Consider the following 25,728-nt stretch of genomic DNA (forward strand, 5'->3'; position numbering starts at 1 on the left):
TTTGGGTGCAATTCAGCCCAATAAACAGTTTTATTTTAGAAGTCCCTTTTGTCCGTCTTCATCACTGCTTCGACCGCCGTCACCACAACGTGACATATGTTGGAGGTGCGGGGTAGCCTTCCATGTTCCGGACGCCCCCTTCAAGTCGTGAAGCCAGCCCTCAGCGCTTCGCACACGAGGACGAGCCAGCAGCACAGCGAGCCATATAACGTCTCCGGGGAGAGGAGCCTGAGCTTGGGAAACTGCCGGAACGCACCAGACAGCGAAAAGACGCTGCTACAAGCACCGCAACCTCGCCAAAGATGTCGACACCGATCATACTGAAGCATCCGCGGGCGCCGCCGACTTTCAATGGATCCTAAGGCGAAGACCCTGAGGAATGGTAGGACCAATCTGAGCGCGTGACGTCATTCAACAAGTGGGATAATGCGGCAAAAATTGGACACGTGTTTTTCTCATTGGATGGCTCCGCACGCACGTGGTACGAAAACTACGAGTCGTCCCTTACGACATGGGAGCTATTCAAGAGAGAACTATTGAAAGTATTAACCAGTGTCGTGAGGAAAGAAAGAGCGGAACGACTCCTCGAGTCCAGGATCCAGCTTCTGAATGAGCCCGTCCGCGATTACGTCGAGGAGATGAAGCACCTATTTCGCCGCGCCGACCCCGAGAAGACCGAGGAAAAGAAAGCTCAGTTTTTAATGCGCGGCGTAAAAGAACAACTCTTTGGCAGTGTTACGTCTCGCCTTCGACGCGCGGTATAGCCGGCGCGGATGCAACGGACGCCGCGGCTTCGTTCATCGCGGCCGCAACGCCTCCCGCCAAACGCGTCCAGACAGGTTTCCGTGCCACGTGTCGTCGTGCGTGCGTGTGTGTGTGTGTGCATGTTTTGCCCACGCTTGTCAAAGCGCGGCAGCCGGGGAGAGGAGCTCCCCAACTGGGAGGCGAGGAGGTCTGACCGGCGCCGGCCTGGCGGACGCGCCCGTCACGCCTGAACATGTTCATGCGTCGCCGTCTTGTGCGACTCATCCCAAGTCGCTCCTTCTTGCCCTCGACTCCGAGGGTATATAAAGAGAGCTGCCCCGGACGCCAACGAGAGACTTCGATTTCGCCCTTCGAGTAACGTGGTCGCCCTGACCGGCTGCTCTTTTGAGATGCCAGAATAAACAAGTTGTTCTGTTGCCAGTCGACTCATCCTTTGCCGGCACCTTCGGATGTTTCCAGCTTTGCCCCAGGCCGCCAGGCCAACGCTACCCTTGGGGCTTGCAACCCATTTGCAACAACTGGTTGCCAGCGGTGAGATCCCGACAACGGAGGCCAGCAGCGAAGATATGCGGTCAACTGTATGCTGAGCAGCTCAACGACCATCCGGGAGCAGTGCAACGAGCCCTGTGTGATGACTGGTTGCCTGCAGCGGAACGACTGCGCTGAATTCTTGGCTGCGAGGTTTGGTGAGTGCGGGACTTTCTTCTTCTGAGTTTTGCCAGGCTTTTGTTAGTGTCAGAAACAGAGCTGGTAATTGTGTTGTCGTTGCTGCCGGGTTAGTTTGCGGCAAGACAATAGTAGGCAGTAGAGAAAGCAGCATTCGGAGCAGCCATGGATTTGAAGTCGTTGCGCAAACCGAAATTGCTGGAGCTTGCAAGAGAGTTGGGTCTGGATGTCTCAGACAAACTCAGAAAACCAGAACTGCTAAGGGCTATTCTTGAGTTGGAGGCTGAGGATGACGAGCTGTCGGAATGCCTTGAGACCATTGAGGAGAGGGAGCAAAAAGAGGAGCGCGAGCGTAAAGAGCAAAAAGAGAAAGACGAGCGCGAACGTAAAGATCAAAAAGATAAAGAGAAAGAAGAGCGCGCTTTGGAAATGAAGCGTCTCGAGGTAGAGATGGAACGCGCTCGTAATGGAAGTCAGGCACACGGTGCAGGAGAACGGGTATCGTTCAAAATGACTGACCTGATGCGGCCGTTTAAGCTTGGAGAGGACATTGGTTTGTTCCTGGTTAACTTTGAGCGAACGTGCGAGAAGCAGGGGTTCTCTCGGGAAACGTGGCCACAGCGCTTGCTCACTTTGTTACCCGCCGAGGCGGCCGACGTAGTCGCTCGCTTGAAGAGAGAGGAGGCAGAGGATTTCGACCAAGTGAAATCAAGTCTGCTAAAAAAGTACAGGCTGTCAGCGGAGGCGTTCCGTCGGAAGTTTCGGGAAAATGAAAAAGGCAGAAATGAGTCATATACAGAGTTTGCCTACAGGCTTATGTCAAACATGCAGGAGTGGCTCAAAGAAGAGAAAGCGTTTGGTGACCACGAGAAAATTCTGCAGTGTTTCGGGCTGGAACAGTTTTATAGTCGGTTACCTGAGAACGTGCGGTACTGGGTCTTGGATAGGCCAGACGTTAGTACAGTGGCTAAAGCCGCCGAGCTAGCCGAGGAGTTTGTGACGCGTCGGGCTCGCGGAGCTAAGGACGGTCAAAAGGGTGAATTTGGCTCCAAGTCTGAGAGGCCGAAGTTCACACCCATGAGAGCAAGGGGGGACACGCGTAGTGCGGATGCGAGTGAAAGCAGTCCGACCGAACGTAAGGAGACGGCGGCAGCCGAAGCCGAACGCAGAAAGCGTTTCGAGAGGAGGCAAGCGCGCGTGTGTTATACGTGCCAGAAGCCGGGTCACTTTTCGGCGCAGTGTCCAGAAACAAAAAGAGAAGTCGTGTGTTTGTCATTATGTAGCACTGACGAGAACATGAAGCTTCTCGAGCCTTACATGCGAGACTTCCTCGTGAACGGGAAAGAGTGCCGAGTGCTTCGTGATTCCGCAGCTACAATGGATGTAGTTCACACCTCTTACGTAGAACCCGATATGTTCACGGGCGAGTGCGCATGGATCAAGCAAGCAGTGGAAGCTCACAGCGTGTGTCTGCCCGTAGCAAAAGTGGTTATTGAAGGACCTTTCGGAGCAATTGAGACGGAGGCCGTAGTGTCATCTAGGCTGCCCCCCCCCAGTACCCGTACCTATTTTCGAACAGGTCCGATCACCTCCTGCGCGAGAAGGGGCTTTTGTTTGGTGAGGCTAGCGTTCAGGCCTTAACCAGACCGAGAGTTCGGGAGCTCGCTGCAAAGGCGGTAGTTGCGGGGCCGACGTTGTCGAACAATGAGAAAGGGTCGGAGGCGCAGCAAGCTGATATTCAGAGCACGTCCGAACTGAATAAAATTGAGCCTGTAGCGTTGAAGGCACCAGGTACTGGAGAGGAAATGCCCGACACGGGAAAGTTAGAAGAGCTTCCGGTCGAGCTTCCGGGACTAGGCTCAGTGACGAACAGGGAAGACACTGATCAGGTCATTAGTGACTTACTCAGTAAAGCACCGCTGTCGCCTGAGCAGAAAACCGAACTACACCAACTCTTACAAGAGTTTCAAGGTCAGTTCTCTGAGAGGCCTGGTAGGACTTCTGTCCTTACTCATGATATAGAACTTACCTCCCCAGAGCCAGTACGATCCAAGGCGTACCGGGTGTCACCCCGCCAGCGCGATATTATGGAGGCTGAGGTAAAGAAAATGCTAGAGCTCGGTGTTATTGAGGCGGGTGAGAGGGATTATACCTCCCCTTTGATTTTAGTTGAGGTACCGGGCAAGGAACCTCGTCCTTGCGTCGACTACCGCAGGCTTAATTCCATTACTAAGGATCAAATTTATCCGATCCCTAACATCGAGGAGCGCCTTGAGAAAGTTAGTAGGGCTCAGTTTATTTCCACCCTAGATCTTGTCAGGGGTTATTGGCAGGTTCCACTTACAGATGAGGCTAGTAGGTATGCGGCGTTCATTTCACCAATGGGAACATTCCGTCCTAAAGTTTTGAGTTTTGGTTTGAAGAACGCGCCATACTGCTTTTCAAGCCTCATGGACAAAGTGTTGCGAGGACAGGAAGAATTCGCTTTACCGTATTTAGACGACGTAGCGATATTCTCCGCATCCTGGTCTGAGCATATGGCACACTTGCGGGCAGTGCTAACCCGCCTGCGCGAAGCGGGCTTGACAGTCAAGGCTCCCAAGTGCCAATTAGCACAGGCCGAGGTTGTCTACCTCGGTCACGTGATTGGACAGGGTCGTCGCCGCCCCTCTGAAATAAAGGTGGCCGCTGTGCGAGACTTCCCGCAACCGCGCACGAAGACCGATATTCGGTCGTTCTTGGGTGTCGCCGGCTACTATCAGAGGTACATCCCCAGGTACTCCGATATCGCGGCTCCCCTGACGGATGCTCTAAGAAAAACAGAGCCCCAAACAGTCGTCTGGAGCGAGACAAAGGAGAGAGCTTTTAGCGCCCTAAAGAGCGCCCTAACAAGCCAGCCTGTGCTACGATCGCCAGACTATACCAAAGGGTTCGTTGTTCAGTGCGATGCTAGTGAGCGAGGCATGGGCGTTGTACTGTGCCAAAGGGACAATGGAGAAGTGGAACACCCCGTCCTGTATGCTAGTCGTAAGCTGACCTGTCGTGAGCAGGCGTACAGCGCCACCGAGAAAGAGTGTGCGTGTCTCGTGTGGGCCGTTCAGAAATTGTCATGCTACCTAGCCGGCTCGAGGTTTATCATTGAGACGGATCACTGCCCTCTCCAATGGCTGCAGACCATATCTCCCAAAAATGGCCGCCTCCTGCGCTGGAGCCTCGCTTTGCAACAATATTCCTTTGAGGTGCGTTACAAAAAGGGGAGTCTCAACGGTAACGCCGATGGCTTAAGTCGAAGCCCCTAACGTGGGAATCCGCCTCAAAGTTGTTGGTTACTGATGTTTTCTTCCTGAGGCAGGATTTTTAACATATTGCTTTTGTTTAGTGTTTCAAAGTAATTATGTGCTTTCTTGTGCAATTTTCCAATTTGTGGACGCGTTCTGAGTGCTGCTTGACTACTGTAAGGAACTAGGCAGTAGTATAAAAGGGGAAAGAGCCTGGCAGAGCTTAGTGAGGGTTGTCTCGTGCTTGCTGACTGAGCGGTTGCGTTTCGGCGTAGTTCTAACGCTTGCTGGGAACGAGCACAAAAATGGCAACTCTCCCGAAGTGACTTTGCAGTGTCCTATGTGATCCTGAACCCGAGAACGAGGCCTTCTCTGTGCGCTGCGCTCAAGCAACGTCGAGGGACGATCGGTTTCGATTACGAGCATCATCGAGCGACATCCCTCTGGACAGCGGATGCAGTCCCCTGACCATCGGGATCTCCTTCTCCCGGCGGGGCGGTCTGTTACGTCTCGCCTTCGACGCGCGGTATAGCCGGCGCGGATGCAACGGACGCCGCGGCTTCGTTCATCGCGGCCGCAACGCCTCCCGCCAAACGCGTCCAGACAGGTTTCCGTGCCACGTGTCGTCGTGCGTGCGTGTGTGTGTGTGTGCATGTTTTGCCCACGCTTGTCAAAGCGCGGCAGCCGAGGAGAGGAGCTCCCCAACTGGGAGGCGAGGAGGTCTGACCGGCGCCGGCCTGGCGGACGCGCCCGTCACGCCTGAACATGTTCATGCGTCGCCGTCTTGTGCGACTCATCCCAAGCCGCTCCTTCTTGCCCTCGACTCCGAGGGTATATAAAGAGAGCTGCCCCGGACGCCAACGAGAGACTTCGATTTCTTCCTGCGAGTAACGTGGTCGACCTGACCGGCTGCTCTTTTGAGATGCCAGAATAAACAAGTTGTTCTGTTGCCAGTCGACTCATCCTTTGCCGGCACCTTCGGATGTTTCCAGCTTTGCCCCAGGCCGCCAGGCCAACGCTACCTTTGGGGCTTGCAACCCAGATGCAACAGCAGCCTCGTCGGCCAGCCGCCAAAAACAGTAGAGGAATTCATGCAAGAAGCCTGCACGATTGAGAAGACCCTCGACGTCCGAGCTCGGCAGTACAATCGCCCTTCCTATGCCTGTGCAATCCGTTCGGACACGCCGGCCACCACCAGCGACAGCTTGCGGGAAGTTATCCGCGAAATCGTCCGAGCGGAGCTACGCCGATTACTGCCATCCTCCCCACAGCCACAAGCTGCGACTCTGATGGATGTGGTGCGGGAAGAAGTGCAACAGGCACTTGGCACCCCGACGGCCACAGAACCCCATGCCATGACTTACGCCGCTACAGTAAGGGCTGCTCACCCCCAACGACAACACCCACGTCCTCCCCGAAATGAGCCACTTGTTCCACAACGCCGCCTCCCAGCACCCACCCGCCCAGCCTATGACCGACGCTCAAGCCCCAGGAAATGCGACGCCTGGAGGACTTCCGACAACCGGCCGTTGTGCTTCCATTGCGGTGAGGCCGGCCATATTCCTCGTCACTGCCCGTACCGACGTATCAGTCTTCGAGGATTTGACTTTAACGCCCCACGACCACGCTTCGGACAACGTCCGCAGGAAATCGACGAGTACCTGCGTCGAGAAAAGTACACGCCGAACCGCTTTTCGCGCTCACCATCACCGTCAACCTCGCGCTTTGCGTCGCCACTCCGCAGCTACGCAGCCGCGGTACGAGGAAGGTCTCCCAGCCCCCGTAGAGGAAACTAAAGGCAGCAACCTCTGGAGGTGAGGTTGCTCACGTGCGAAACGCCGAAGATCGTCCACCGACCACACCCCATGAAGAAGCTGCACCCGCGACGCCGCATGAAGAACCGACACTCGCTGCACCGACGCCGCACACAATGAGAACCCCGACCACGACGCAAGCTGTCTTGAAAACGACGCCGCCACCCAGAAGAGCTTGGACCACACGCCCCACCCGCGACTCGCACACGCGACGAAGCCGTGACCTGACGCCGAGAGCAAAATGCAATGCAAGAGCCACGACCTCCCACTTAGAAGTGACTGTCGACGGCCGGAAAGTCACCGCTCTAGTCGACACAGGAGCCGATTACTTGGTGATGAATGGAACATTCGCTGCGCAGCTGAGAGGTCAGAACGGCTTGGGACGGCCCACAAATTCGCAGCGCAGGGGGCCACCTCATTACGCCATCAGGACGATGCACAGCGCGAGTGACTGTCAAAGGACATACCTACCCTGCGACCTTTGTTGTGCTACCGCAATGCTCCCGCGAAGTGATCTTGGGCATAGATTTCCTTAATGAGCATCAGGCGATCATCGACCTGCGATCCAAGCTGACCACGCTTTCGACGGACGAAACCATCGCTTCGATGAAAACTCGGGAAAATCAAGTTGCCCTGGGTATCCTGGAGGAAGAAGTGAGCGTTCCACCCCGTTCAAGCGTTATCGTGACCGTAGGCGCCACGAAATCCATTAACGCTGAAGCCATCATCGAGGGCAACGTGCAGTTGCTTCTAGACCGAAGAATCAGCATCGCAATAGGCGTCGCACATTTCCGCAATGGCCAGGCCGAAGTACTGCTGACTAACTTCAGCGAACAATACCGACACATTAACAGAGGAACGACGATTGCTTTCTTCGACGAAATATCCGACGTACGAGACTCCTTCGCCCTCTTCGACCCCTCCGCAGAAGATTCGCCTGACCAAGAGAACTCGCCCACTTTCGACATCAACCCAGCCCTGCACCGGAGCAAACAAGACCAGATCCGCAGTCTGCTTCAAAGCTACAGTGAGTGTTTTTCGACATCGCCGAAGGTGCGACAACCGCCAATTGCCAAGCGTCGCATTATAACGGATCAACACGTCCGACCTCTCCGTCAAAGCCCCTACCGTGTGTCACCGCGAGAACGACAAGCCATCCGGGACAAAGTCGAAGAAATGCTTCCCGACGACGTCATCCAGCCTTCAAACAGCCCATGGGCGGCACCGGTTGTTCTAGTGAGTAAGAAAGACGGCGCACTTCGATTCTGCGTGGATTACCGCCGCTTGAACAACATAACAAAGAAGGACGTCTATCCCCTCCCTCGCATCGAAGACACACTCACTGGACCGCCTCTGCAACGCCAAATATTTCTCATCGGTGGACCTCAAGAGCGGCTACTGGCAAATTGAGGTCGACGAAAAAGATCGCGAGAAGACAGCATTCATCACTCCGAATGGGCTGTTTGAGTTCAAGGTGATGTCATTTGGTCTCTGTTCCGCACCAGCGACGTTACAGCGAGTAATGGATACAGTGCTGGCAGGCCTGAGGTGGAAAATTTATTTGGTATATTTAGATGACGTCGTTGTCTTCGCCTCGAACTTTGAAGAGCACCTCAAAAGACTTCGAACAGTACTAGATGCCATCAAGTTGTCTGGCCTAGAAGTGCCACTTTTTCTACGAAGAGCTACTGTTTCTAGGCCACATCGTTAGCAAGGAGGGAGTACACCCGGACCCACAGAAAACAGCTGCTATTGAACAGTTTCCACCGCCGGCCGATAAGAAACCAGTGCGCAGATTTCTCGGACTGTGCGCATATTACCGACGATTTGTGAAAAACTTCTCGCTCATCGCCGAAAACAGACGTGCCGTTTAAATGGGAAGCGCCGCAAGCAGAAGCCTTCAAGGAACTTCAGCGTCGTTTACAGTCCCCACCGATCCTCGCGCATTTTGATGAAAACGCCGATACTGAAGTTCATACAGACGCAAGCAGCTTGGGCCTAGGTGCCGTTCTCGTTCAAAAAAGCGACGGGCTGGAGAAGGCCATCGCATACGCTAGCCGTTCCCTTTCCACGGCCGAGGCTAACTATTCGACAACTGAGAAGGAGTAATAATAATTGGTTTTGGGGGAAAGGAAATGGCGCAGTATCTGTCTCATATATCGTTGGACACCTGAACCGCGCCGTAAGGGAAGGGATTAAGGAGGGAGTGAAAGAAGAAGGAAGAGAGAGGTGCCGTAGTGGAGGGCTCCGGAATAATTTCGACCACCCGGAGATCTTTAACGTGCACTGACATCGCACAGCACACGGGCGCCTTAGCGTTTTTCCTCCATAAAAACGCATCCACAAAGCGAGCCGCCGCCTGCGAGGCCTGCAACCTGAGTGTCAGCCACTGACGAGGTCGGTTGCGTACGATAACGTCTACTACTGGCAGGCAGACAGGTCAGCCATCAGGCACCTTCCCACCGCTTGTAGTCCTCACACCTCGCTCGCCGCCAACCTTTCACGGCGATCGGCGCGTTTATGTCGAGGACTGGTTGTCCGGCTTTGACCGTGTGGCCACTTTTAACCAGTGGTACGACGACCGAAAACTACGAAATGTGTATTTCGCGTTCCAAGACACGGCGAAGACATGGTTCGAGAACCATGAGGCATCCTTTATCAGCTGGGAAGCGTTCCGCCGTGAGTTGCTCGCTACATTCAGCACCAACGGACGCAAGGAAAACGCCGAAATCGCCCTTCGCTTCAGGTCACAGCAGTCGAACTTAAGCGTGACCATGTTTATAGAATATATGGCGCGTCTCTTCAGTCGGGCTGACCCTGCCATGCCCGAGGCTACGAAGGTGCGCCACCTCATGCGTGGTGTGAAGAAGCAGTTCTTCGCTGGCCTCATACGCGACCCCCAAGAACCGTCGCTGACTTCGCCAAAGAAGCCACGGCCATGGAACGTTCCTTGCAGGAACGCAGTGCGCAGTACGGTCGTCTGGGCAGTGTTGCGGCCACCAACTATTGTGCATCGCTGCCAGTCGCCGGAGACGAGGCGCTTCGAGAGCTTGTGTGGAGTGTGGTTCGGGAAGAACTGTGCAACCTCCGCTTAGATGCTCCACCTGCCAGTGTTGCAGCTCTAGCCGATGCCGTCCGTGACGGAATTCGGCGAGTGGTCCAGCTACCACCGGCACCACAGCCGGAGCCGTACATCATGAGCTACAGTGAAGCCCCGCGGAGACCTGCGCCTGTGCCACAGGCATTCCGCCCTGCAGCCGAATCAACGCAGGGATACCTTTCCCCCGTCGAGCTGCGTGACCGGCGCCCTGTTAGAAAAGCGGACGTGTGGCGCACAACCAACAACCGGCCACTATGCCACCACTGCGGGGAGCCTGGTCATGTCATCCGCAACTGCCCATACCGGCGGATGGGATTAAGATGATTTCCACCGAGCGCACCTCGACCACGCTATGGTGAGAGACCGCGAGACATTGAGCAGTACCTGGCCGATCATGTGCTGCCCTCACCGCCTCCACGACGTCAGTCTATGTCGCCGTGTCCAAGACGGGTTCCCAGTCACGCATCATCCGCTGTCCAATTCAGACGCACGTCCCCCCGCCGGGAAAACTGAGGACGGCGGCCTCCGCGGGTAGGAGCGCCGCTGCCGCAGAGTGAACAGCCTCCATCCGACGGTTGTATGCGACGACCCCACCCGCCGACCTCAAAGACGATCTCACCGCCGACCGCAACGAAGATGCCACCGCCGACCCCACCGACGACCGCGTCGACGACCACACCGATGACCTCACCGACGATCCCATCGACGACGGCACTAAACACCTCACCGACGAGTTGTCAAAGAATTGTTTCCGCCGCCAAAATTCTTGTCGCCGCCGATGGATATGACATGTCAGCACTCGTGGATACCGGAGCCGACTTTTCGGTCATGAGCATCCACCTAGCCACGACCCTCAGAAAGGTTCTAACACCTTGGCATGGGCCGCAAATACGCACAACTGGTTGCCATGTGGTGACGCCGGTTGGCGTCTGCACCTGCCGTATAAAGATCCGAGGTTCAACTTTCATTGGCTCCTTCGCCGTGCTACGAGAGTGTTCGAAAGACCTGATTCTCGGCATGGACTTCCTTAAAGAGTATGGCGCGGTCGTCAACCTGCATGAGCAATTGGTATCGTTTTCGACACAGCGAGCCGTTGCTACAGACCTCGAGCCGCACAGAGCAGCACTACGTATCTCTGACGACCACACAACGATACCGCCGAGAGCAAGCAAGTTTGTTACAGTCAAGTGTGAGGCCAGCTGCGGTACTCGGGACATTGCCGAAGCGAACATGTCGCTGCTACTGTCTCGGCAAGTTTGCGTTGCTCGCGCCCTTGTCGTCCTTGTTCACGCGCGTACCGAGCTCTTAGTGACCAACTTTAGTACCGAACCCCAACATTTGACGAAAAACACGGTGATTGACCATTTTCAAGAACTTGGCGAGCGTGCCATCCAATGTGCCTTATCCACAACGGACCCCGGAAAAGCGGAACAGGACACGGCACCGCCCACTACGATCGACGTGAACTCTGACCTTCCCAATCAGAAACGCCGCGTGGAAAGCCTTATTGACTCTTTCCGCGACTGTTTCGCGTCAGCCTCTAAGGTTCTTCAGACGCCAATAACTAAGCACCGCATTATCGTCGATAGTGACCAGAGACCACTATGTCAGCGTCCTTATCGTGTTTCGTCGAAGAAACGTGATGCCTCCGCCCCCAAGTTGCCGGAATGCTCCGCGACGACGTCTTACAACCATTGATGAGTCCCTGGCACGGTGTAAGAGTAGATTAGGTGAGGGAACGGCGCGGGCGAGTGGCTACGCAGAAAGGAGGTCGGAGCATTCTGCTTACACGGCGGTCAACAGAGGGCGCTACCGACTGTTCCCCGGGTCTCCCGCTTTCGCGCTTCGCGCCGTACGATTGTTTTTTGTCCGCTTCGGCTGGTTCCTGCTCTCACGCGAGCGTTTAGTAAAATCTAATCTCAGATCGACTTATTATATGCGGCAGTGCGATGGTGAAGTGCTTCGTGCCATTTTGTAGCAGCGGCTACATATCGTGTAAAGAGAAGTACTCTCTTCTCAATCCGCCCCAGGATGACGCAAGGCTCGAAGCGTGGCGGCGGGCAATACCTCGCATGGACCGTGTACTACGAAGAACAGATCGTGTGTGCGAAAAGCATTTCGCTCCCCACTTCATTTTGAAGGCGTGGTCAACGGAAGTTGATGGCCACGTGCTAATGTCCGGCAAGAGAAGAGCGCGCCTTACAAAAGACGCCATTCCATCTATCTTCGAAGGGGCGCCGAGCTACCTTTCAAAACGGATCAAGGGCCCTCGCAATACAGCGAAGCGACTATCTGGTCGCGCATCTTCTTCTTCGGTCTCTCAAAAGAGCCGCAGCGTAATCGGATCAAGATTGCTCGCCGACACGACTCAACCTGTGGCCTCTTCCGATGAAAGCGACTGCGTTGCGAAGTCCTGCGAGGCCTCGCCGTTTGAAACAGTCTTCAACGAAGCGGGCAGAATTTGCTTACCTCAGCATTCATGAGCAGCACATCGCACCGACGTTGAAGGGGTGAGAGAAATTGTGTTTATTGACGCACAGGTAATACACAGGCAAAGGGACGGTTCTTCAGTAATTTTCAATAGAAACACTTTGCATCTGTAGAGTGACCTCACAGTTGAGGTGCATGTCTTTGGCAGGCCAATTTATTGTGCTGCTGTTGGTGTAAGTTCGTTTGCCACGTCGCCATCTGATATCGAAGTCATGCTCAAAACCATTGATAGCCTTAACGTATGCCGGGGAGGGCCGAGTTAAAAGGACTTCCCGAGTGCGCTTCAGTAGACTCCCAGAAGAGCTGGAGACACAACGATTGCCTATTACTACTGAATGGAGGAGTGATATGCCATCATTGCAGCGGTCTCGCTGACACCTTGAGGTTGCACGCCGACCGCCAAGCTGCGAGAGCGAAAGAGGAGCGACCATGGAAACGCATAAGGTTTTCCGTGCAGCCTTCCCAGCAGGAAAAGCTCAAAGCTTTGCGCCGGGCAAAATCAGTGCTCTAGCAGTCACGAGCGCGACTTATTAACAACAAACTGTTGATCAAGCAGATAAAGGACACCAGGACAGAGCTAACAAAATTGCAGGAGGAAGACGTCAAAGATAAACTCCAGGCTCTGGATATGCCACCAGCGCAGCTGCCTTTGTTAGAGGAATGCATTTCAGCTGCCAAGAGCACAACAAAAAGAAATCGGCGATGCACAGATGACTGGATTCTCGTGTCTCCTTCTACACATACGCAGTCCTGCTACGTACTTTTTTGCGAAGCAACGACATTTTGCCTTTGCCATGTGTTAGTACTGTAAGGACGTATGGTGGGCTTGAAATGTGGTTTCTATGAAAACTTCTTTCCAGCCTTGGAGCTGAAAGTCTCCAAGAAAACTCATTTTCATTGCCGAGGACTGCTGATAATGGATGGAATTTAAGTGAGAAAAGAATTGTCTGTAAACCGAAAAACGATGACCTACGCTGGTCTCGTCGATCATAGGGAGAGAGAAAATCACTTTCTACCTACCTTCTAAAAGACTGCGATTTCAAGTACGCGTTGTCGGCCAAAATGAACCAGGACCCCTTAGAATGCTTTTTCGGAATTACCAGACAGGCGGGAGGTCAAAATGAACATCCGGCCTTTCCCACATTCTTGCAGTTATACCGCATGTTAAGCATGTATTATTTGTTAAAACCTCCACAGTTTGTAAACTGTACTGCGCCTGATAACAAACAGGCTGTCGTTGTTACTCTGGCGGATTTAAGGGAGGTATATCAGAGTTCAGATATGCAGCGCCCAAATAAACTGCAAGAATTGAAGCAGAAGCTTGATGGGCTGATCGAATAAGGCAGCTGGGAATGTTATGACCTATTTGGGCTAAACGACTGCGACGCAGACGTTGTAGACTGCACTGTATACTAAGGCACTGGCTTTGTCTCAAGAAAACTCGCAAATGAGGCCTCCTGTACGATTTGCAAAGAGGCGCTTGAGGGAACAGAAGGAATCGCAAAGGTGCCTGAAGCCGACCTGGTCAATTTAAAAACGAGAGGCAGGCTGACGCACCCGAATATGCATCTTTTTGATCTTTTCAGATAGTGCGAGATAAAGTTTGTAAAATATGTGAGTGACAGGCATGCGTTCGATAGGACAATTGATGCGGTTCTGGAAAATTTCCAGTTTACATTTCCATGCAGTCTTCACAAACAAGACATGCTTGCGAAACTGATCCACTATTAAGTGGGCTTGCGTATGCGTGAATACTACAGGCAGTTGAAAAGCCAGAAGGACAAAAAGAGCCAGGACTTGCGAAAATTGTCAAAAGTTGTGTGAGCCCGTGTTTCGAAGCGACTGCATGTGAGCTGAAATTTACTTTGCCATGCATATTTTTCCTCACTTAATTCTCCCACATCTACCAGTTGTTTCCGGACTTGCGCTTCTGTCAAAATTGTTCAATAAATTTCTAAGAGCTTTGACTTTCATTCAGTGAAGCGTCTTCATGATCTTTGCGGGGCGAGTATGGATATAATTCATGTTATCGTAATATCACGCGAGGCGATCCGAGGCGATGCGCCCGCGTGCATTTTCGGTATTGGTATGGGTCTTTTCCTTGCACAGAATAATGTTCGGCAATATCTAATAAATAGCAGAGTTAGTACGAAGCCTGCAATGCGAAATAAAAGGCGGTGTTTTATTAAGCGCATATGCACGCCACGAATGCCATGCCGGCTAGGCCCTCGTAAGCGGTTGCTTATACTGATTTCGACGCTTTGTTTAAAAGAGGTGAAATGTTTTTGTGTAAGTAAAGGATACTTTACATCCCTAAAGTAAAATACCAGAAGAGGAAATCTTGAGGATAGTTAACCACGCAGTTCAAGAAAATACGGGCCCAAAGCACCGTATAGCGCTCGCGCCGATGTGGCCCGGTCACTCGCGGAGCGGGGAAAAGTTGGTCGTGCCATCTGTCGGCTGCCTCCAAAAGTAGAATGTTATGACAGGGCGCTGGGCGCGGGCGTTCTCTCACCTACACTACTCTTACACCGTGGTCCCTGGGCATCACCTATTCTCGTCGCAAAGAAAGATGGCAGTCTACGGTTCTGCGTGGATTATCGACGTCTCAACAACGTTACCAAAAAGGATGTATATCCACTGCCGCCCATTGATGACTCATCAGGTCGCCTCCGCCATGCTACCTACTTTTCGTCACTCGACCTGCGTAGCGGTTATTGGAAAATCGAGGTCGATGAACGTGACCGAGAAAAGACCGCCTTCGTTACTCCTGAGGGACTATACGAATTTAATTTGCTTTATTTCGGCTTGTGCTAAGCTCCTGCAACGTTCCAACGTATGATGGACACCGTACTAACTGACCTGAAGTGGCAGTCCTGCCTTGTGTATCTCGACGACGTCATGATTTTCTCCGACACGTTCGAGGAGCACCTGAAACGTTTGCGTGCTGTTTTCGAGGCCATTCGTTCCGCAGGTCTGTCTCTGAAGCCTGAAAAGTGCCACTTCACATTTAGGGAGCTCAAGTTTCTTGGCCATATAGTGAGCGCTCAGAACGTTAGCCCTGACCCAGAAAAGACGGCCGCCGTTGCTGCATTTCCCCAGCCAACAGATAAACGAAGCTTGCGGCGTTTTCTGGGGCTTTGCGCCTATTATCGACGGTTCGTTGAAAACTTCTCCAAGTTGCCAGAGCCGCTGACTCGCCTGACAAAAACTCCGAACCCTTCTTCTGGGGTCAGGATCAGGAAACAGCTTTCAAAGAACTTAAGGCCCGCCTCCAATCAACGCCTATCCTTGGCCACTTCGACGAGAAAGCCGGCACGGAACTGCACACAGATGCAATGTTGGCCTCGGTGTGGTGCTTGTGCAGTGGCAAGACGGTGTGGAACGCGTGCTCGCATACTCAAGTCGCACTTTGCCCCGTGCCGAAATTATTTATTCCACCACAGAAAAGGAGTGTCTCGCTGTTGTGTGGGCAGTCACCAAATTTCGTCCCTACCTGTACGGCCGCCCGTTTCGAGTCGTCAGCGATCATCACTCCTTCTGTTGGCTTGCGAACCTGAAAGATCCATCGGGGCGCCTTGCACGGTGGAGCCTTCGGTTGAAAGAGTTCGACATCACTATCGTGTACAAGTCGGGTAAGCAACATAGCGATGCAGACAGTCTCTCCCGAGCTCCTCTTCCGTGCCCACCAGATGAGCCCGACGACGATTCTGCTTTCCTCGGCGCTGTCACCACATCCGACCTTGCCCGCCACCAGAGGGCCGACTGCGAACTGCTGCGTCTAATCGAGTACCTCGAAGGAACCGCTCCGTCTCCGCCCAGACTCTTCTCTCGCGGACTTTCGTCGTTTTGCTTAATAGATGGAGTCCTCTCCAAGAAAAACTGGCCCGACCGAAACTGCGTATCTCATCGTTGTCCCAACCGCGCTTCGTCAGGAAGTTCTCGCTGCATGCCACGACGACCTTTCTTCTGGCCACCTTGCTTTTTCCAGAACATTGGAACGCCTCCGCCACAGGTACTACTGGCCTCGGCTTGCGGTCGTCCAACGCTACGTTAGAACCTGTCGTGAGTGTCAACGACGGAAGATACCACCGACAAAACCGGCCGGCCTTCTGAAGCCAATTGATCCACAGCAAACCCCATTTCAGCAAGTCGGCATGGACTTATTGGGGCCCATTCCCAGTGTCCTGCATGGGTAACCGGTATATTGTTGTTGCTACGGACTGCCTCAGCCGCTACTGTGAAACCAAGGCTCTTCCCCGTGGCACCGCGGCTGAAATTGCACAGTTCTTTGTTTGCCACATTGTGCTTCGCCACGGCGCCCCCACGGTTGTATTAACTGACCGGAGAACCGCGTTTACCTCGGCTAATACACATGATTTCCTGCCTCTCAGTGGCACCAGTCATAGAAAAACGACTGCTTACCATTCTCAAACGAATGGTCTGACTGAGAGGCTGAACAAGACCATTGCAGATATGATGTCTATATATGTCGACGCTGACCATCGCAACTGGGGCGAAATACTCCCTTACGTCACGTTTGCGTACAACACCGCCCTCCAAGAAACTACGCGCTTCACTCCCTTCCGTTTGGTGTATGGCCGGGACACGCTGACCATGTTTGACGCCATGCTGCTCCCAGATTGTGCCCCTTCGTCTGTTCCATGGTATATGGGGAGCGCAAAAACGGCGCAAGGGACAAAGAAAGACGGACAACACAGGCGCTGTGTTGTTAGCGTGTTGTGTGTTAGTGTGTTGCGTGTTGTTAGTGGCTGTGTTGTCCGTCTTTCTTTGTCCCTTGTGCCGTTTTTGCGCTCCCCATATACCATGGATCATCGTTACCGACTCGCCCAAGTTTACACCCTTCGTCTGTCACCGGCGCTGGCCTATTCATTCGTGATGCGGAAGCCGCTCGCCACCTTGCTAGACAACGGATTCGACACCAGCAGAAAACTGACGCCCGGTGTTACAACCTCCGCCACAGGGAGGTGATTTACCAACCTGGCAAGCACGTCTGGGTATGGAGCCCTATACGTTTGCGCGGGCGCTCTGAAAAGCTTCTGCGCCGTTACTTCGGCCGCTACGAAGTGCTACGTCAACTTAGCGAGGTCAACAACGAAGTATTCCTTCAAGGAGTCGTCTTCTCGACCGCCCAAGTCTGAAGTCGTCCACGTGGCCCGCATGAAACCGTATTACGCCTGTTAGCCATTGTCGTTCACATTCAGTGCCGCCGCCACACGCACCTTCGCACTTTCGGTGCCTCAATTCTGTTTTTCCCCCTTGCCGGAGGCATCGAGGCGATGCCTCTTGAAAGGAGGGGGGCAATGCCACACTGCTCACTAGGGAGCCTACATGTCGCGCCCCCTCCCGGCTTAGGGTGGTGACTTCCTTTGACACAGCACATGCCGCCTCCCGCTAAGACCCATGTTGCCAGCGCGTGTGTTGTCATCGTTACGGGAAGACGCCGCGCCATCTTGTTCCCCGCCGTGCATAGGCGCGCATTAGCTGCTGCAGCAGTTGCGTCTTCATCGCCGTTCATCGTTGAGTGGGACAGTCATATGTTGTCGGTTGTTGCACTAAGTGCGCCAGGAAGCTTACGCAGCAGCAATGCCCGGGTGTTGCGTTCCGCAGTGCTCGAACCACTGCAAGAACGGCACACGGATGTTTCGTTTCCCGGCTGACTCCAACCGAAGAAAACGTTGGCTGGCACAAGTAAAGCGAGACTGCTGGGAACCCACTGCTGCTTCTCGCATATGTTCTGTAAGTACCGTACCTTTTTCTCTTTTGTTCCCTGCTCGCTTGCCATGTTTGGTGTACTGTGCTTCACGTTTACGATAATTATACCACGGCCGCCTCGAACGGCGTGCGCGGCGTGGGTTTTATAACAGGCTACGCATTGCGGGCGTGGGTGCAATCTTCTCGTTAGTTTTTAGATGCGCTGGCGGCGTGTCTCGAGCACCAAGGGCGAGAAGCAACGGTTCGCATTCGCCCTCGCTGACTGTAATTCTCACGCGAGTGCACTCACGATATATTGGCGCCCGCTTCCTTTTTTGGGCTGTAATACATGCGCCAAGACTCATGTCAGAGAACATGACTGAGGTAGTGAAAATAAATTTCTACATCTCTCTGACATTGTACGCGTTCGCTGTTTCGTGAACGCTGTGGTCGGAGGAACTTATTTTCAGTCAGGTCTGGTTATCTAGGCACCGTTCTGCTGTACGACGCTATTCGGTAGAAAAAGATTGGAAACCCAAGATCAGACTGAAAGAACGCATTTTGTATATGCCCGGTTACTGGCATGCATATGAAGCCTTTAGGAAGCCCTTATCCAGATTTTTTAGCTTGGCACTATAGCCTGGTAAAAGACTGCATGTGAAAACATTACAGCAGGTAGAAACAGCTCTGTAGTTGTAACGCTAGTCATGTTCCGGTTTTCAGCATTTGTCACAGTTATGTGCAGGTATGAATATACTTCTTTATGCTTATGAAGTACTTGCTGCCATTCATTTCAGGCACATTTTGAAGAAACAAGTTTCGAGCAAAACAGACAGGATGGCTTAAAGAAGCTAAGGCCAGATGCGGTTCCCACACTTTTTACTTATCGAGGTAAGCTTCTAATTTTGATCCATCTCTTGAATACAACTCTGCCTCATTCATATGAAATGTTTGCAAAGAAATTTGTCTACACGTATACGGTGGTGCTGTGGTTGCTTTGTGCAAGCTCAAAAATGTGCGCTCATCTGCTTTTAGAAGGCTGCAAAGAAAGGTTCATCACCATCAGCATTTCAAGGTCCATAGCAGGACGAAGCCTATCCTACTGACTTCCCTTTAACCGGTTCCTGTGCCATCTGTGGCCACATTATTCACACAAACTTCTTGGTCTATTGATATGGCTTTTATATCCAAGCATTCCTACAGCGCATGCTTGCATCAGCATCTAGATCCCTAGCTAGAAATTTGTTGGGATCCATGCAATTCATTTCTTGTAAAACTAAATCGCGGGCATAAAAAAAATATGTATATTGCACGTTATTGTAGGATCATGCATTCGAACAGCACCTTCAAACATAAAATCACCTTAAGCCGTGTTTTAACGGCTTCTGCATTACCTCTGGCTGATTTTTCACTGTAGATTGAAAAAAAAAATGAATGAATGACAATTGAAATCTTCCGTGTAAGCCATAAAGGCATAAAGTATGGCACTAAACAAAACTTTTGCCACCTAACTCTCTGCCTACCCCTATTATATTTGCTTTTCTTGAACACCCACTGCTTCTCTAAGGGACTACTGTTTATCTTCTCTACACATTACATGCACTCATATATATGATACTAAGGTCCAAAACGTAACACACAGATATAGCCTTGTATTCAAAGAGCACGAGGCCACCTATAGTGTGTTTATACTTTGTATAGCATCGTTTTTTCTTTATAATTCACCCGACGCCTGCGAGAAAGGGGGCGTCTAGAATCAAAGAAATATCCTGTAGCAGACTGCATTCTGTGCTGTCTCTTTTGTTCTATGTCACCTGGCACAGAAGCTAAAATGTAAAAATTCAGGACGATTAGTAATTCTAGTTGCATCAATGGTACCTCAGCTGCTAACACAACCTGCTGTTGAGCACAATTTTGCACGACTGAATCATTGCCAGTCGTAGCATGCTTTCCGACACTGTTAAATATGCACTGGCGGTAAGAAATCTAAAGCCCCTAGTACAGCTTTGGGATCTTAAAACCCAACTGATATTTCTACTCCTGAAGTTTATTTGGAAGTTTTATGCAGGTACTAGGTTGCTCTTCTGTAAATGCAGAATTTCTGCAGTTCTTGAGTGTAGTGCTACCCTATTGACTGAATTTTTTATTTCAGCCATCCCGAAACACCGGAAGCCTCCGAAGAAGCGGTCTTGCTTTCGTCCGGCCACGCCAACGCAAAGCCCAGTACTTGACCCCACTGGAAATGAACCATGTGGTAGTGCTGCTCTAGAGCCTGTCTTCGCATCAACAGCCGAACAAACACAAGACTCGGCTGTGAGTGACAGCATGAGTTCCCAGGACACTGTCAGTCCACTACAATGTGCTCAGGTACCAGGGTATGATCTACCTTTAACAACCACCTTGCTGCCGCCCAAAGCTGTCGACACTGTTATCTATGTAGACAGCGTTGCCCATTCCTTTCTGAGAACAGATAAAGCCAGTGGGGAAGATTCCGCTGATGCAAGTCGACTTCCTCTGCCCGCAGCTTCACCCATGGAGGCCGAATCCTTAAGCGCTGAAAGGTCACAGCATAGTAATGAGCGATCAAGTAAAGAAATACCTCAAGCTGCATTCACACTTGGTTCAAGTACGGCTTCAACTGACTTGTCTCTTCAAAGACAGAATGCTGAGCTGAGAAAGAGAAATAAGGACTTGGCCCAAAAGTACAGAAACCTACAGAGGCTTCACGAGCAAACAAAGAGAAAACTGCGCAGTCTTGTAAAGAAGTCACAGTCGCCACTACAAAAAATGATAACCTTGGAACAATTACCGTTCCTCAAACACGACCAGAGAAGGGCTTTGACGGTGAAAACTACGAAGGGCCTTAAGTGGTCTGAGAAGACTATTCGAGAGGCCCTTCAAATAAAGCACGCATGTGGAACAGCAGGCTATGAATTATTAAGATCATTATCATATCCACTGCCATGCAATAGGACATTAATACGAAGGCTTCAAAATATTAAATTTTTGCCTGGAGTTCTTCATGAAGTTTTTAATGTCCTGAAATCCAAAGTAGCCACAATGCGAGACATAGAAAAAGACTGTGTGCTCTTCATGGATGAGATGGAAATCTCCCAAGGATTTGACCACGATCGCTCGCTTGATTGCTTTTTTGGGAGCACTACATTGCCGGAGTCCGCTACAGATGTTGCCAACCATGCTCTTGTGTTCATGGTTGGTGGCGTGAACACGAGATGGAAACAGGTTATCGCCTATCACTTCACTGGAAGGTCGATAGATGGCTCTATTTTGAAGGACATTGTGTTCCACTTGATTGAGCTTTGTTTTCAAATCTCGCTTAGAGTGCTTGTTGTCACAAGTGACATGGGAGCTGCCAACCGTGCAGTTTGGCGCCTGCTTGGCTTGTCCAACCACAGAAACTCACAGACTGTCTGCTGTATTCCGCACCCGCACTTCCGTGGCAGGCAACTATTCTTTATGGCTGACCCCGCCCACGTCTTGAAGAACATCCGTGCCCAACTACTCCGAGTGGGAGAATTCACTCTGGGTGAAGAAACTGTTAAGGAACAAAGTCTTCCTTCTGGCACTGTCAAGGTGGAGCATGTTGAAGCAGTGTTGAAGTACGACTGTCAAAGTGAGCTGAAGATTGCAAATAGGCTGTCGGAAATCCACATCAGCAGTGGACATTTCACTACCTTGGAAGTGAACATTGCTGTGCAATTGTTCCGTGAGGCTCCTGCTGCTATCCGATATTTAATCCAACAAAAAATTTTGCCCCCCGAAGCAGAGGCTACAGCGTGGTTCTTTAACCTCGTGAGCAGGTGGTACACCCTTATGTCGGCCAGACATCCGGTTGTTGCTCTGAGCGATATAGATCCTTCAAAGCATAAAGAGGCCACTGCGCTTTTGGAACTGACGTGCAGCACTTTCCGTCAAATGAAAATGGGAGCAACGGCACATTGGAAGCCTTCACAAGCTGGCCTTCTGGCATCGACCACTGTTGCTCTCAGCCTGTCGCAAGACCTCATGGACAACCAAAGCTACAAGCATGTGCTTCTTGGCCGGCTCGTACAAGATTGTCTCCAAAACATATTCTCTGTGTTGAGACTCAAGAAGCCGGTCCCTAGTGCATACGACGTTAAGTGTGCACTGAAGCTGATTTGTGTTGGACAGTTCATGCACACACCTACAAATTCTAGCTACGAGGTTGATGACAGCTTGCATCTAGCTGACCTCCTTGACCCAACTATCCAGAGACATGAAAGACAAAACCAAGAGCCTGAAGAGCTAGAAAACCTGTTTGTGTGTGCTCTCACAGAAGCAGAATGTGACATTCTTGCTTATCTAGGAGGATTCCTGGTCAAGTCTGTCATGAAGTCCATTGGTAACTGTAGTGACTGCAAAAATGCCCTTGTTGGAGATGCTACAAATCAGTATAGCAATCTTATTAAGCTTAAAGAGTACGTGAAAAATTCTGAGAACCTCATTTATCCAACGCAAGCAGTGATTAATGTCCTTATAGAATGTGAGGAGCAGTTTAAGACTTTTGCAGATATGAAGGAAATCATGGTGCTCAAAACCCCATTTGCTAGCATTCTGAATGCCCTATGCAAGGCTGTCAAGTTGAACTTAGGTTGCTGTGAAACACATCATGCTCAGGCAGGGAAGGTCCTCCTGACAAAATATGTGAGGACAAGACTGAGGATCCATCTACGACAGCAGCATGCAGCATGGAATGTCTAGCAAAACATGTGCCGCAACAAACCTGGTCTGAACTCTGAGAAGGATGGTAACATCATATGCTTAGATGCTTGCAGTCAGCTAGTTAATGATTTGGCCTTGCTTTCGTTGTTTTTCTATAGTTTGACACAACTCAAGAAAATAGGGGAGATGTCCTCAAAAAATTCTATCCAGCCAATGGCGCCAACCGATTTTCATGACACCATGTTTAATGCTGGGAAGTTGCATCTCTGGGAGTGGCAGATGAACGGCAGTTAACCGTGGCTTAATCGGATTAACCGCGTTGTCATGAAAATCGGTAACCGTGGCTTAATCGGATTGACCGCGTTGTCATGAAAATCGGTCACCGCTATTGGCTGGAGGGAAACGGTCGGGGGGCATCTGCCACTACTTCCTTGGGTTGTACCCGAATATAGCACTCTGACACTTCACTGTGTATGTCGTGTGTACTTTGCTCGCCTGTAAATTGTTCACGTCTTTCAGCATATTTTTATGTCACCTCTCTGTAGCAAGCTGTTGCTTGCAAATTGTGTGCACTAACCAATGAAGCTGCTTTGCTTCAGTCAGCATTTGGAAATAGCAAACTGATTTACAGTGCGTGCCACTAGTGTGTTCATCAAAGGTGAAGTTTTTAGGAGCAAGTGTTGGAACTAGATGCAAATGTGTAAACCACTGTTTCAAGTCTTTTGTGAAGTGCGTAACAGTCTTATTTTTGTGGCTGGAGCATCACTACCATGCCTTGCATTATTTAGGGGCTGTAAAACATACGCTCCCACAGATTTGCCGTGGTGTTTCTCATTATCATTTGGGTTGTTTGCATTACTAGTCCTGCTAATTTAGCCCATTTATTGTGTCCTCTGTACTGCACTCATGCAATTTGTTCATGGCTATCAGTATATTTTGTTTTATGTAGAAGTGTTCATTGAGCAACGAAGCTGCTTTACTTCGGTCAATGTTTAAAAATAATAAGCCTGTTTGTAATTACACCATCAGTGTGTGCACCAGATATGTTTTACAGGAGTGACTGATATGTGTACAAAAATTTCACTGGTTTCACAGATGCTGATAATGGAAGAATATAATTTCATATGCACTTTAGCTGGCTGCGGATGCTTATATATTCTGTCAGTTTGCTTGAGAAAGAATATGAGCACCTCCCCTTTAATTGACAGTTGCCAGAAGTGTGTCGGCAATAAAAGAAGCTTCTTGAATATTTACACGAAGGCGTCTGAAAATGTCATTTGGTTTCTTGATTTTAGGTTTTCTCACTTGTCCCACTGTTTGTATTGCTCCTCTTTCTCTGATTCCATTCCAGCAAGTCTCATGTTACTCTCTGAACATTTGAGCCTCCTACTGAACACCCTGTGTAAGTTAGTTTCTCAGCACACGTGGAAAAATGGTAGGCAATGTGAAATGAAGCACTGCTTTAATGTTAACTCAATGGCAATCTGTACAAAACTAAGACGCTTACAACACTCGATCTTAATTTGTTAACATCAGCCTCAAGATTCCCTAAATTTTTTTAAGTATGTTTATACCTTTTGCTGAAGCTACAGTGTGCTAGTATGGGGTTGCATAGCTCATTGCGTAGAGCATGTGTAATTGCTCACAGAAGAGCAAAATGCACAAACTAATGGTACATTGCACACGCAAATGCCATTGTGATGTCGGTAATAGAACTACTGGGGCACTTAAGTCTCTTCCCGTGCTGTGAATGCATAAGCATTAGGTGCTACTGTTTTGCTTCTGTTGCGTGGTTTTGTTTTGAACCTACATAGACCAGCGTTAGCTCGGTTCACCGTTCCATTTTCGATTCTACTCATCGAGACCTTTCAACGATATATGACGATGCTATAGCATTAGGTTCAATTTTAAATCAAATAACTAATTAATGGTAATTAAGACCTGCGATTACTCCGGTGGAATTATACTCGACATAAGCTATCCAACGATATATAGCTTGATGATGGAGCATAACGATTGATTTTTAATCACGGTTATCTAATTAATGGTCGGTAAGACAAGATTAGTTCAGTGCAATTGTACTCAACATAAGCTATCCAGCGACTTAGTGATGTAGCGTAAATTTCAATTACATTACAATTAACTAATTACCGGTAATTAATTGAGACCTACAATTAGTCCGGTGCAATTATACTGGACATAAGCTATCCAACGATAGAACACTTGCGGCGATTATGCCCGACATAAGCTACACAGCCACTACGGCCACATTCTGTACAGGCCGCGCATGAACCAAGTAATTGATAAGCATTAAAAAGTGGGCCTGCGTAATCTTTTGATTACCGTCATAACATTAAATTCTGAACGCCCAACACCTAAGCTCGGTTAGTGCTCATCGTGAGGAGGAACCCTTTTTACGTAATTGATAAGCGCTGCCTTTTGGCGCGATGACGCGCGCAGAGGAGAGACCCGTTCGGAGTGTAATGCACCGTCGCTGAGAACTGCTCTATGTCGTCGGAACGGCGTCATCTGTTGGTACTAACTTCGAAAGAAACGCCGATAAACTAGAATATAAACTAATGTTGTAGATCGCCTCAGCGACCACGCCACTGAAAGCCGGGGATGCTCTCTTCAAGGGGAACAACATGGCTGCCCGTCATGTTTAGCGGCCGTTTTCGGCAACACTGGGAAGATGTCACCACCCTAAGCCAGGCGGCATGTATGTAGGCTCCCTACTGCTCACATTCTGCGAGCGCCGCCATGCGGCCGAACGGCATGGCTGGGCTCGTGTGGAAGCGAAGAAGACGACGGTCCCGCTCGGACGCGCGCTGCTGGTTTTCTTGGCCTTCGGAGTAAAAGCCCCCTTTCGTGTCGCCCTACGTTTGTCGGCGACAATGTGTGTGTGTGTGTGTGTGTGTGTGTGTGTGTGTGTGTGTGTGTGTGTGTGTGTGTGTGTGTGTGTGTGTGTGTGTGTGTGTGTGTGTGTGTGTGTGTGTGTGTGTGTGTGTGTGTGTGTGTGTGTGTGTGTGTGTGTGTGTGTGCGTGCGTGCGTGCGTGCGCGCGCGCGTGCGTGTTTATATATATATATATATATATATATATATATATAGCAGCAGAAAAACAACCATGCCGCCGGTGGGATCCGAACCCATGACCTCCGAATATCGCGTCCTTTGCTCTTACCAACTGAGCTACG

General features: G+C 50.8%; 1 long non-coding RNA gene across 1 annotated transcript; it reads left to right on the forward strand.

The window, feature by feature from the left end:
- The first annotated feature begins 17,769 nt into the window (after positions 1-17,769).
- Positions 17,770-20,379, forward strand: LOC144097288 (uncharacterized). The gene is made up of 3 exons (XR_013306968.1): positions 17,770-17,873; positions 18,626-18,719; positions 19,981-20,379. It is a non-coding gene; the product is annotated as an uncharacterized LOC144097288 (long non-coding RNA).
- Positions 20,380-25,728: the final 5,349 nt, after the last annotated feature.

The sequence above is a fragment of the Amblyomma americanum genome, chromosome 7 (assembly GCF_052857255.1).
Source record: "Amblyomma americanum isolate KBUSLIRL-KWMA chromosome 7, ASM5285725v1, whole genome shotgun sequence".
NCBI lineage: Eukaryota > Metazoa > Arthropoda > Arachnida > Ixodida > Ixodidae > Amblyomma > Amblyomma americanum.